General features: G+C 47.4%; 1 pseudogene; it reads left to right on the top strand.

Annotated features, from left to right (window-relative positions):
• Positions 1-2,878: 2,878 nt before the first annotated feature.
• Positions 2,879-9,598, top strand: LOC126576233 (angiopoietin-4-like; annotated as a pseudogene).
• Positions 9,599-14,606: the final 5,008 nt, after the last annotated feature.

Raw genomic sequence — 14,606 nt, 5'->3', positions numbered from 1 at the left:
GTCATCTGGTAGGGATAGCTGGGTGGAAAAAAGCGACCAGTAGTCCCCCAAAACGGTTCCGCGTCTCTCTTTTTCTCTCTCTCTTTCTCTTTCGCTCTCTCTACGGCTCCCCCCCCCCCACCCCCTCTCTAGTGGTGCAAATTGGAAGCGACAGGATCCGAGCGATGAGGGAAAACGGCGAAGCGCGACCGTGGACATTGAAATGCATGAATGTGGTTTAATGTAATTCCCTCCCATTCCACCTGTTGTGGTACTGTGTTGTGCTGCGGTGGAAGAACCGATCCGATCCGAACCGAGGAGGGAAAAACCGGGAGAAAACCCTTTTTTGTGAACTGCCCCTCCCCATCCCTTCCGGCGGGGGGTTCACTGCTCGCTTCGGTGTTCAGCCCGAAAAAGGGGACATACCGAGGGGCCACCGGTCAGCCTGGCTCGCGGGAGCTTTTTGCGTTTTTTTTTTATTCATTTCTCTCGTCCATCTCATCCTCAGCCATGTCTGGGACAATTGATTTCCAACAATTCGGTATCTTGTCTTGTCTGGTCGTTGAAGTCTTTCGTCTGCTGCTACGTGCTTAGAGCTGCCTTCGACTGTACGCAACGATCGATCGGGCGATCACTGAAAGGGCACCCCAGCTTATCGATTTACAGCGAGTTTGGTGTGCGTTCGATACCGGATGATGCGCCTTCCTTTCTTTTTTTTTAATTATTTTTTTTACCATTTTCATCGATCGATCGGTTGATGATGGTACAGGAGGTGGGCAGGAGGTCGCTTATCAATTAAAATTCAACAACGTCAGTTCGTCTTCTTTTAAGTTCTGAATCTGAAACTCAGCCCTTGACTTCTCATTAGTTGGCTGCAATTTACACATCATAAACATCATCATCGTCGTCGCGATCGTGATCGTAATCGTCCATCAGGCAGGGAGAAAATAATTATGACGAGCGATAACCACCGAACGAGCACCCAGCGTCCCGGGAACAGCCTGAACAATGGAGAATCGCCTCTACCACCCGACCACAGCACCTGGGATCTCACGTACTCGGATCGATCGATCGCGATCCGAGAAAAATGTCAACCTCTAGACGATTCGGTTCTGCTCAGGTTTCGGAGGTTTTTACATCATCATTAGGTGCCCCTCGTTTTGTTTTTTTCCCGATCTCTCGTTGCTGTTGAGAGGATTTTTCGGGAGAGTCTCGCCTCAGTTGCGACGCGATCCTCGTTGTGGCCATTGATCAACATTCCGCGGCGTTCTGTGCGGTTGTTTCATGTTTTTGCACCGCACTGACGGCGGCAATGGCAGCGGCTCATCGCTCAACAATTCAAGTGCAATGCCGCTCCGATCACGGCCCGGGGGACAGTCTGATCGTCGGGAACGCCGTGAGGTACCCCATGTGGTCATGTCATAATTGCTCTAATTAAGAGTTTTCGTCGATCGAGAGCGATCGGTATGCCCGAATGTCAGTGCATCGGACAGGCTTCCGGTGCCTGTGGTTTTCTGCGAAACGCGCAATCGAAGCCCCTGATCGATCCGTCCGATCACACAAATAGCGATGTCATATTCTACATTGCGAACGTGATTATCGGTATCGGAGACATTGCTGCATCCGTTGAGGCCAAGCATTAAACATTTTGCCGCTTTTGGTCAGCATTTCTTTTTTTTTTCCCCTTTGTGTGCGATAGTTGGTTGTGGTCCTGCTCAGCTGGAATGCATCAAATCGACGATCGAGCAGCAAATAAATGAACTTTGTGCAGTAGCTTCTTCCAAGAATCGATTCGAATCGGGAATGTTCTCCCTTTTCTCTGGTATGGATTCCAGCTCTCACGGGACGTACATTGAGGTTCCGGCTCATTGCGAGCCACTGCGCGATCGCTCGCTTCGTCAAACTGATCAATCCCTCATCGCTGCGGTTGTTTTAGTGGTTTGATTAATTGCAGAACCAACCTGGAACCTGGTACTGTGTATGCATATCAAAACGACCTTTTTATTTTACGAAAAAAACGCTTATTCTTGGAAAATGAAGAAAATTCTATTCTCCAAAGGAATGGCAATCGTTAGCTATACATTTTAACATTATCTTAGGCAATTTTTTTGATGCATTGCCAAAAATAACCCCATTTTGTACCATTGTTTAAAAACTCATCTATTACATTAAATTTTCGTAAAAAAGGAAGCGCTGCTCGGCCATTACCTGTCCCAACGATGCAAATGAGTGTTCATCTGATGAAGTCAAGTCTGGTAAGTTAGTTGCAAGTTGTAATTGGTACCAATTGTGACTTTTACCGTGCCCTTGGCCGATATTCCGCGCGGTTGCGGAGCATTCTAATCGAGAAAAAGGTCGAGATCGAGGTCAATTTTGTCGTTTTTGATATTTTGGTTGATTTGTTTTCACAAGTCTCGGTCAAAATTGATAATTTGTTGCTTGTAGCAGAGCATCTTTAATAACTTTTTTGGTCAATAAGACCTGCAATTGCATGTCTTCTAACATGTTCGCTGATTTTTAGTTCTCACATCAATATCACTACTTTTAAATTAGAAAAAATACACACCGATTATGCTTAACGGATGCCTAATGAACAAAATAAAACACTTAACAGACTAACTTAACAGCTCCATTTGGCATAGATGTAGCTTGAGAACGCCAATGAACGGCCAAGGACCGAATTTAATACGCATACACCTGATATTAGCGAGAAAATCCCGCGCGAAAACCGAAAATATCCTTCACGATCCTAGATCGATCGTGCTGAATGTCGAAGCAGCATCCCTCTGGTCTCTTGGGACGGACGGTCGCACGCAAAACATGACAGCGATGAGAACCATGAATGTCATCCCACGAACGCGTCCACCGTGTGCAGTCGACGCGTGGCGTGGCGCGCCCAATGCCACTGCTCTTTGCCAACCACCACCATCACCAGTACCGTAAGTCGTGGACCAACCGTAAGACCGAGACCGAGACCGCGACTGTCATTTAGTGGAAATATTAAAATTAATCTTGTAGTACAAGCCGCTCAGCCTTGTCGTCCGTGGCGACGACACACGATGATGGTCACAAGTCACAGGGAAGGAAGGAGGAGAAGTGTAATGGAAGTGCAGGAAAGTCGTCTTCCTCGTCTAGACATCTGAATTGTCGCGGGGCCCCCTGCGAGAGGTTGCGCTGCTCCATTGCGTTGTTGAACGCGCGCTGCACTTATCGTCGAGGACCCGAGGGATCACGGAGGGGCCGAGGGTGGCTCTGGCTGTGTCTTGCGCCAGCGTTCTCGGCTTCTAGTGTTCTAGGCTTATGACGGATGATCGGTAGCCTGTGGGCGCGCTGGACGAAGTGACGACTGTCAACAGCTCGCCGAGAGCGATCGTATGACGAGCTGCACGGCGGCGGCGGCGACAATTGCCATTTGCCCTTCGAGCGTGCTACCCCCCTTCCTCTTTTTCTTCCCCATCTGCCCTCTGCCCATCCTTTCCATCTACTCAAACGCACACGCAGGAGCCCGCTCTCAAGTGTCGCTTCTTGGACGCGATCGCGGCTCGATCTACTTTGCTGATCATATTTCCACCCCTCCGGCCCTCCAAGCTATGCCTCTGACGCAGCATCGTCACCACGGAATGTCAACTTTCACTTTGGCGTCGGCTTCGGGCGTCAACCGGGGATCGCGCTTCCATCGCGAAACAAATCTGTCACAGAGAGCGCGCTAACAAGCGTACGCCGCCGCCGCCGCCGCCGCTGCCGCAGCGCAGCCAAAAGGAGCAGCTAGGACGGCTCGGCGATGTGCGCGCGATTGCTTAAGCGGACCGAGAGGCTTTTCACCATTTCCAGTGCAGCACCGGCCTGGTACCCGGACCCTGAGCCAAGCTGCAATCGAAACGGGGCGGGAAAAAAAAACAGCGAAACAAACCCAAGCTCCTGCTCCATCAAGATCGCGAACCAGGACGGTGCTGAATACCGGTTTGAAGGGGAAGAGGTGGCTCGCCGGTTTTATCAGGCAGTTGCACGGTGAGCGCGCATAAATTTCGAGGCCACGCACTCGGCCACTCGACCGTTCGCTTGTGCTTTATGCGCCGGAATCGATCAACTGCCAAACCGCGAACGAGCGCTCGCGCACCATTTCTGACCGCTTGCTGGCATGCACACTGGCTGGCTGGCCCTGCCTGCCAACAACCGGCTCGAGCTGAGGCTCAAAACTCGAAGTGCAAGTTTTACGAACCGTTTTGCGCCGTCTGCTGCACTGCTTGTAGGTTCGTCGTCGAATCTTTTGTTTGAAACTCGTTTGAAACGCAACCGCAACGCCACACACTATCCCCTCTTCCCCCGGGGGAGAGGTCGAAATGACCGGTGACCGGTGGCAATATGTAATCCCTCCAATCGTCTTCCAATCGCATCGATCGCAATCGCATGATTTATCAGCGAGCAGCGTGCATCGCGCATCGTTACAACACAAATCTCTCTCACTCTCTCGGGCGCGCTACTTCATAAACCAGCTCAGCCTACCACAAACGAGCTACTGTTCCGGGCCCCTGGTTCCCTTTTCCACCGTCCTGTTACGCCTTTTCCTTAAATAAATCACCCGCAAACTCTCGTTGCTGGCTTGTGGCTGCGAGAATCGGCTTACTGATAATTGAATTACATCGCATCAAGCGTATGACATAAACGCGGCATCCGCATCCTCATCTCTTCTTTCTTCTTCTCCTCCCGTTTTCGCTGACATTGGCATCAGAAAGGTGGGGCCTTTTGCGATCACATTCTGCCCTGGACTGGCCTTGGATGGATTGGATGGATTGGATGCTTAAAAGGGAATCTATTTAACCGTCTCCATCGTCCGTCCATCCAGTACGCTCCGTATGATCGATCGAGATCGCCAGACATTAAGCAGAGCCACTCGTACTGCGCTCGTTTCCCCTCGCTTACCGGGCACCGGGATCGATTGAATCCCAAACGCATCGCAGTGACGATCACCAGCAAGCAAGCAGGCGACCGAACGGCGCACAGAACGCCAGTGCTCCCGGTGGTCAAACAGTAGTTTGATTTGTTAGACAGGTTTACAATTTCCACGGTCCGCACACACCGTCCACAGTCACTCGTTTGCTCTCGTCTGCTCTGCTCTCTCTCTCTCTGTCTCTGTCTGTCTCGTTGGCCTTGTTCAGTCCGGGCTTTTTGCGTTCGTGCTGAACTGCTTGCTCTTTCGTCTCTTCGTCGGCAAATCATCTCACACCACCGACCGTAGTCGAACGACGCAAAGCTGCATCGCACAAAATCGCTGAACAGGCGCACACCACCAGGAGCAGCAGCAGCAGCAGCCGTCGCCGAGGAATTAATACAAAATATTTATCCATATTAATTATTGTTTTATTATGCGCGTATCATATTTATTCCAAGTCAACTGACGGATAAGATAGCGGAAGGACGTACGGGCGCTCGCGCGCGCGCGCGCACGCCACGACCCGTAGTCCAAGACAGAAAGACAGCCAGCCAGTCGGACAGGCGCAACGGCGCAAGGGCCACCACCACCGTCTGGCGCGTCAAGGCGTTCGCACGCAGCGCGCCGACGCCGAAGTATGGATCGCTGCGTGCGATTCGATCCGCCCATCCGATCCGAGCTCAAGCCACAGCCAAGCGGACCAGCGGGAAGCTGCGAGGAAGCTAGAATCTGTCCCGAGATCGTGCAGCACTTATCAATCTCGCAGCCAGGCAAGCGGAAAGTTGATCTACGAGCCTGCTGTTGTTGGTTGCAGATCTGGTGGCGGCGCTCGCGCTGCAACGAATCGCGCACGGTCGGTCGGTTGGAGCGCCGTGTATCGAATTAATCGCCTTTTTATTGAAGATGGCAGATTTTTGTATTCAATCACTATTAATCATGGCTGAGCAGTGCGCAGAAAGGGGAATGGGAGACAGGATGCCACCGCAAGGGCCCCAAGCCAACGGGGATGAAAAAGATAATCTGCTCAGATTTCAACAACTGTTCGCCCGACTCGGCACGACATGCGCGTTGAGAGGATCGGTCTTTGGTCGCATCCGGAAAACTGGACACTAAGGACGAGGACACACACATACACGCGTACACGAGCACGCAGAAAGGGCAGGATTAATAGAGTGACGCCTTGAATGGCCCGGAGCGCGCAGAAGAGGTGCGACGCGTTCGCGAGGGACTCTTGTCTTAACGTGTTCGTCGCGTTGCGTCAGCCGTGCTGCCGGCGCTGTCGCTGGAATGTACCCACCTCGACGGATGGACGGATGGATGGACGAGACCGAGGGTCGTCTCTTCCGTTTCTATGATTTATGAATTCCTGCCGCATACCACATTCCTTCGGTGCGTGCCGTGGCAGGAAATGCCCGGGAGGGGAGAAGGGATGGTTCTAGACAATCGGAATGTTGAAAAAAAAAACCCAGCCAATGGCTAGCTGGTGGTTGGGTCGGAAGGAATGTCAATACATTAAAGATGGAGTTTTTAACATAAAATGAACATCATCGGAAACACATCGCAGGTCAATCAAACGACGATTCGGTTGGCGTTTTTTGACGCTTTATACGGAGGGAAGCAATATAATAATGCAAAATGTGAACGCTATTCAGTGTGTTGCTGTATGGTATGAAAGCAAATGGAAAAGAACGGAAGGAAGTCGTTTATGTTATCGTGACTCATAATCGAAAGTAACGATCAGTCAGACCAGTGCCCCATCAATGAAGAATTTCAATATTAAGTGATTAGTTCTAACCAACCAAGCTCCGCTAGTTTAAGAATTAATCAACAACAGGAAATGGAGGAAAAGGGTTGATGTTTTACATTCAATAATTAACTTGGCGTGTGCAAAAATTGTCGGAAAAGTTCATGTATCGTAAGTTTGATCAAAGGTCAAGGTTTTAATGGCCGAAATCTTTACCTATTTTCCTTATCGACGTGCTTGCAATCATGAGTTGATACTATGTCGATGAAGTGCTGAAATAAATTAGGTACATTTTTGATGTGATGTATTTTTATCAGAAAACAACTTTTTGTGAGTTGTGAAGAGTGCATTTTTGTTGTACCTTCAGCCAGCGGAAGCTCACCTGAAACGGAAAAACTATCCTAAACTATCAATATACGACCAGCGCAGATCCTACCCATCTCTTCATCTAGTTCATTGCGCAAATCGAGCTAGCAGTATTGCCAGCCGTCTAAACCGTCAAGGTTGACCTGTTTTCATCCTAAAAGATCGAGATATGTGGTTTTTCCCGCAGTTCAAATGATGCACCTTGTGTTGCTTTGCGTCACTCCAAGTCTTCACTACTTGCCAGCATTTGTTGTACGTGACGTGTGGTTTCTGGAAGGTCTAACTCTGCACGGTTTTATGATGCTGTTCTTCTCAAATGCACTACCATGCTACAGATTGTCCGTTTATCCTTGGCGGAAACCACACTTTTCTCGCCACAAGTCTCGATGGGATCAAGTTTATCGCTATTTTTGAACATTTGTACATCAGTAGTGTATTCTTCATGAATTATTTGTACCATTTTTCGCTTAGATAAACTTGCGTCGTGATAAGTTGTGAGTTTTATTTTTTCCTCGAACGTAAGATACTCTGACGGCCTCATAGTGACTAATTAAAAAAGAAAAACAATGATTTCACTGCTACGTTCGTATTTAAATTGATGCCTTGACTTGCTTAAATGTTCAAAAGTTTAGTAATGAGCATACATATAAAGTTAATACAGAGATTGGCATTGTTTCCAGGGCTATTAGAAAAATAATGTAAAAAACAGTGTGGTGCTATTTTTACTTCGTGTAGTTGAGCGTATCGAAAGCACATGATCGCGCAATGAACCGAGCCTGTGTGATATTTTGCTGCTGTGTGCGATTCTATGTTACACGCCAGAAGCGCCCTTATTTATTAACATGAACCGAAAAACCCGCTGGACGAGTCCCACTGTAATCTATAAGCGTACCTCCAAACGTAGGTAGAATGTACGAACCTCGCTTGGCGCATAACAACCTCTGCTTTACATTGCCAAGACCATCGCATAAATGAATGAATTAAAAACGATTAAAAAGTAAAATAAAATGATTCAATGTGGTATTCTGCACGAAATGAGTTCTGAAACGTAGCTGGTCGACCTTATCGCTTGCAGAGATATCGATTTCAATAGTCAAGAGTTACAAGATTTGCAATGGAAAGAATAGCTTATCACCCATATAGACGCCTCGCAGAGAGAGACCTTATCGCATGTGCACAAATACGCAAGCAATCGTGTTTGCTCTCGATCGCTCCGTTCCTACGGGAATCAGAGATGCTGTTCAGACATTGAATCAGTGTAAAACTTCCCTCCGAACAGTTCAGAGACATCCTTTTCATTGAATCTTCAGTTGAATCGGTTTGTTTGCAATTGTGCGTTCCGTAAATGAAGTTGAGCGTATGCTGGCTTGTAGTTTGGAGCTTATATGTTGGTGCAAGTGGTCAAAAAGCTAAGCAGGATGTGAATCATTCCGTATATAGCACGCTGGGTTACGGTTTCGAGTTGCTCTTGACAAAGTTTGATAGTATATTGAGCAAGCTGCAGGGAATGGAAGTTAAGCTGCAAAGTGTGGAAGATAAGCTGCAGCGAATAGAAAATAAGCTGCAGGGTGTGGGAGACAAACAGCAAAGTATGAACGAAAATCTAAAGGGTGTGGAAAACAAGATGCAAAAGTCCGAAAAAGATATCCAGGACCTTCGATTCATCCAAGAAAAAATAGTGACAGCTTTGGAAGACTATCGGTCCAGCCAAAATGGGAGCCTAAAAGAAATGTTCACCGCGATTCAGAAACTCGAACATCAGCTCGTGCTTAATTTAAGCGACGTTCACGATCAACAACAGGAGGTGCACACAGCTCTTCATAAACTTGATAAAGATGTTGAAAATGTGCAAAACATTTCCCGGCAGATAATGAATGCGTTGCCGCAGGTGCACCAAATCCCTCAAATCATCACACCAACGGAAGTTAGTGTCCCACAGCTACCGAGAACAACAACATCAACAACACCAACAACAACTACAACTTCTAAAACAACTCCGAAGCCCAAGCGAATCGTGGATGGTTCCTCGTGCAAAGATGTTTCATCGAGTGTATCTGTGATGGATTGTGTTTCAGTACCGTTACGACGGATCACTGGACTTTTACCGAGGGTGGAACGAGTTTCGTGACGGTTTTGGTGATTTAAACAAAGAGTTCTGGTTGGGTCTCGAGAAGGTCCACCAGATAACAAATGGTCGTAATCATGAGCTGATCATTGAATTGAAAGACTTTAATGGAACGTACAAGTATGCGCGGTATGATGCATTCGAAATCGGCAGTGAAAGTGAGCAATATGTGCTGAAGGAATTAGGAAAACATACGGGAACAACGGGTGATGCAATGTTTTATAATTCTAAGGGTAGAAAGTTCTCTACGAAAGATCGAGATAATGATGAGAGCAGCTACTTACATTGTGCACAGTTCTTCGAAGGTGCATGGTGGCATAAGGAGTGTACTTTATCGAATTTGAACGGGCGATACAGGGATTCTCACCTTTGCAAATTGATGTTTTGGCAATATTACCATGACGACTGTCAAGGATTGGGTTACTCGCGAATGATGATCCGGGAGCTAGAATAGCAACTCTATTTTTTCAATAGTGCAGTGAATTGAATGGAAAAGCAACAATACCGAATCAAAATAAAATAGAATAAAAATGCATTTTATAAAATAAATTCCAGAAAACGTATTTTAATAAGGAAGATGTTTACCTCTCACAGCTCAAACCGAAAGTTCAAACCGAGACACCATTCCAGTTGTAAAGAATAAAGAAAGAAACTAGGAAAGGCCTCAATAAATGGATACAATCGGTTTACCATGATGAAAGAAAATGCTCGTGAAAATGATAATCTTGAGGCTTGAATTGATGCGTTTTCGAGATGCGGTACTTCTCAAAAGTCGGGACAATCTTTAGCTCACTTCCTCCAAACGGTAGCGCCAGTGTTTTTTGATTTCACTGTTTTGGCCGGCTGATAACGACTATCTCCTGACACTGCGCATCGGTCTATACGACGACTCATCGGAATTTCATGTAGCTTCCTCGGCCTCGGTATCAGCTGCAGCATGCGACTCCGGTGGCTGTTACTGATTGGTGGACCGGACGATGGTGTCATAACACCGTGGCAATCGAATAATTTTGGTTTCTACAACGAAACGAATGATGTGGTGCCAGTGCAGAAAAACCCCATCTACAAGTAGGATCCGATCGGGCTCAAATCCGTTCTTTCATTCAAAGTATGCTAAACAGCGCCGCAATTGTTGGTTTCAAACACTTCCAACTCTGGTGGAAATGGGTAGTCTGTAACGTTTTCCTATTTTACATATCATTGATCGCAGCTAGAAAAATGTAGATTGAGATTGATTGCAAAGTGATAAGAGAGAAGCAAAGTGATAAGATTATGATTTCCTCGTGGGTATTCCCCACAGAATGTTTGTTCTTGTGTATCATGAGCAATGTTGGATTGTTCACCTACTCTATGCACGATCGGTATATTGTGCGATTCTACATAATTTTAGCTTTTTTGGTGAAATTTTGACACTGAAATGATGGAATTCTATCTAGTAAAAACTTAAAGGCAGAGTTTTAATATCTTGTTTATAAACGCATTCTGTCAACAACACAATTAAGCGCTAGCAGAAATAAAAAAAAACCATAGGTCATGTAACATTCAATATCCTTAATTGTTCCTCTTGTTATGCCGAACTAAGTCATGCATTGTAACTGAAAAGGTTTCTAATATGTGTGTATTATACATCCCCACACTTCATCATAACACAATATGAAACTGTACTACTGGCAATTTAAAAAAAAAACAAAAGTATGCTTTTCAAAGTTGATTAGTTGATTACCTTGCACCGGAAGTAATGTTTGCTGAAGTTCACTCAGGGCACTTGCTAATTTCACTCCTCTCAACCCAAAAACCACTTAGAATTCTCACCTTTAACTTCCTACCAGCGCGAAAAATGTATAAATTATCCCACCGATCAACCTGTACGCTCGCCAGCCCGGCCAGACGAGCAACTGGGAGGGTGGCGTGGTGCTTCATTCGCAGCTCATTTATTTCGCATCCCACGTACGTACCGAAAAAGTCCGGAAAAAGAGCAAAACCCCAAAACGCCACCACTCCTCCTCCTCCTCACTCCGCTCCTCCATCACCCCATACGATCGGTGGTATTGATGCACGCGGATCGCTCGCGGACCTGGCCCCGTGCCAAACAAAGCATAAATCAATATAATTTATGAACTGTTTGGTCCAACGAATTGGTTGACACTTTCCCCTTTCCACCGATCAGCCAATCGACTGCGGACTGCACCCCGCGATGTCGATGGCGACGGCGATGCACGCCAAGGCATCCTTTCCCTCAGCAAACTGCACCGTCGGCGGCAACGACGGCGAAGGTGCATCCGCATTGGGTTTGAAGGACACATATTGACGCCAGCCCCGGATCGGAATAGCATTTTAACACAAAGACACGCGTGTAGGAACTCGCACACACAGATAGGGGGACAATTAAAATCATCGCGACGCTTCCTCCTGGATCGGGTGTGTTAGCTAAGCTCACGAAGTAGCAGCCAGAGCAGCAGCAGTCGTTTGCCTTTGCCTTGTTTGCATTCAGATCACCATCGCCAATGGGGCATCGGGGTCCGGGGCCCGTGGCTCGAAGATCGAACCTGCCTGATAAACATTAGACCAATTATTGTTTTCCGTCCACCACAACGGTCCCCAAGTTTCGCGAACCATTCACGCAACGCAATCTTTAAAAGGCCAAAGGAGGCTCCTCGCTCGCTGTTGCCGTCCATCGGAGAACAGACCGGGCCAGGCCAGGCCAGGTAGCCCCCTACTGTGCCGGCCAATTTCCTAGTGAGAGAAGAGAGAGAGAGAGAGAGAGAGAGAGAGAGAGAGAGAGAGAGAGAGAGAGAGAGCGAGGGAGAGGAGGGCTGCTCAGCGACACGACATCGAAGTGTTAATAATTAACCGAAACAAAATTGTGGCCCGGTGCTTAGCGAGCTTTAATCGATTGCCAAACGAGCTGTGACACCTGCCTGCCGGCGGGGAAAACCATCGCCAGAGGGGGTGGAAGTGATGGAGAGAGGGAGGCAGGCAGGGCAGGAAGGCCTCACCAATATGGGTTTCGTGATCGCGAAATGTCGCCTCTCCCCCCTTGGCCATCTCCCTTCAAAAGGCAACAAATCCGCTCCGATCGAGTGTTTGGCTTCGAGAGAAAAGACGAAAAACACCGAAGCAGACGATGACGATGACGACGGTGATGGTGGACGGACGGACGGATGGGAAGGGAGGAGCAAAGCGAAGCAAACACGAAGCAGAAGCAGTTCAGCGGCACCAATCTGCAGTTCGGCTGGCTGGCTGGCGCTGCTGCTGTTGCTGCATCATTACCGGCGAGCTGGGGCTTGGGAATGCAGAATTCGATTTTTATACACACCCTCACCCCGCAAACCACCCACTACTTCGACTTCTCCAAAGGCCCAAAAAACCGTTTTGTTCCCCAGCGAGAACTCGCAACGAGGGCCACGACGACGACGACGACGACGGCGCACCGCGGGGAAGGCTGCCAGCAACCGAACCATTAAAGTGTTTCCTTAATTTCTTCTTTAGCAAAGCCAACCAAAATGAGCATCCGCGAGGAATGGGGGAGTGTGCGTGAGCAAGAGAGAAAGAGAACAGAGGAGGAAGGGAACGAAAACGATGCTCGCACCACATCTCAGCACCCAGACGACGACGACGACGACGACGACGACGAAATCTGCATAAAATCTGGCACCGATCGGACTTGCGGTCAGGGTGCTCTGTTCCACTCAGCCTTACAACTCCAACTACCCCTACTAGTCTGGGCGCGACAACCGCGGAAATGCTTAACGAGTTTGCGCGTTTGTGGTTTTTGAGCCGATCGCACGTCCATTTGGCTTTTGGATGGCGGCCACCATCCACTCGGGTGCGTAGTAGACGAATTCGGAGAATACATTTTGAAGGGGGTTTGGGGTGATTGGGTGTGGTCATTGGTGGCTGCTAACTTTATCAACACAGGCACAGAAATTGGCAGAATTAGGCGATCGTTGGAATGCGCGATCACCGCGGAAGCGATCAGCAAGACGATGTTGAAGAGTCAAAAGGGGATCGCAGCAAGTGTGGTACTAGTACGGGGAGCCTCCATCAATGATGAATTAAGACGGTTCGTTTTGAAAGGAGGATAGCAGGGGGCTGCGGTATTTAATAGTTTTGTGGCACCTATTTTTAGCATTTTTCCAAGAATGCCTTTCAAGAACATTGTGTCATATTTTGGGATCAATCGAAAGAAAATTGACGAAGTTATAGATTTTTCAAAATCCGCGTTTCATACAAGGCTCCATGCAGCTCGCTACTTTGAAGAGTGTTTCCCAAAATCAACGTTTTCAAAGTCGGTGCCCATCGTACCATAAAAACTACAAAAGCGATTGATTTGCAATTTTTAACACGTAATCTGTACACTCTTTGCCAGGTAGCGTCGTCGAGTTTTCGTAAAAATACTTTACGTTGATACTTTTTTTTACACAATTATAAAAACTCGTTTTTGTTTGCAAAATCGCAAAAAGCATCACTTTTCCTACTTCAAAAAACTGCCAAAAATCGAAAAATAAAAATACCAACAAAAAATTGGTGGTGGCACCTGGATAAACTTACAATCTTTCAAACGAACACCGATTTGTATTTTTTTGATGATTTATCACGCAGCTACGATGGGCACCGCAAAAAGTATCTTATCAAAGATACGTCTACCAAAATTTGATGCCACGGATTAATTTTTCAATGAATGTTGCTCAAAACAATACCAAAAATTCCTCAAAAGTTGTAGATTAATATGCCATTTATTTGGAAAAAGGTGGAAGGGTTACATCACAAAAAAAAGACCAAAATGATCCTATTTTTCGCCGACAATTACCGAAGTCGGTTCCTTTTGAGGGGGGGATTTTAATTAAAACCAATGACAATTGGCCTCCGATTGACCTACATTCGGTGAGCCTTAATTAAAGGAATGGCTCTCCTTTCAATCGATCCAGCTAATTGTTGCTGCGATTGTGGAATCCGCTTAACTCCTATCGATCGGTTTGGCTCACAAATCGATCATCACCTTGCCCTTGCACCACAACCACAACAGCTCAAAAAACCGCAAAAAATTTAAAGACACAAACGAGCGCTAGAACCTTTAAATAACTGTCGCCACCCTGACCTGACAGTCAGCATTTGCCGAAACTCCCGGGCAGGGATGATAGATTCTCGCGCCAGAAGTTCCGCCACCGTGACACCTGACAAGACGAAACTGTCACAACACACGAACTGGCGAAGCAAAAAACCAACAACAACAGCATCCGCAAATACTACTACCAATTGCTACTACAAAAAAAAAACAATCACCAAATCAATCGCCGCGGTAATACGCCGCCACTTACGCACCGCCGCCACTGCTGATTGAGAGACAAGCGAGATGATCGAGTGTTCACCGTCCCCCCCCCCCCCCCGGCGAATCGGCGAATTGATTTCGAAAATCCCAAAAGAATTCTTACGATCGATCGTGCGCGAGCGAGGATCGCACA

Source organism: Anopheles aquasalis, chromosome 2 (genome assembly GCF_943734665.1).
Source record: "Anopheles aquasalis chromosome 2, idAnoAquaMG_Q_19, whole genome shotgun sequence".
Classification (NCBI taxonomy): Eukaryota; Metazoa; Arthropoda; class Insecta; order Diptera; family Culicidae; genus Anopheles; species Anopheles aquasalis.
This window is presented reverse-complemented; position numbering and strand designations above follow the sequence as displayed.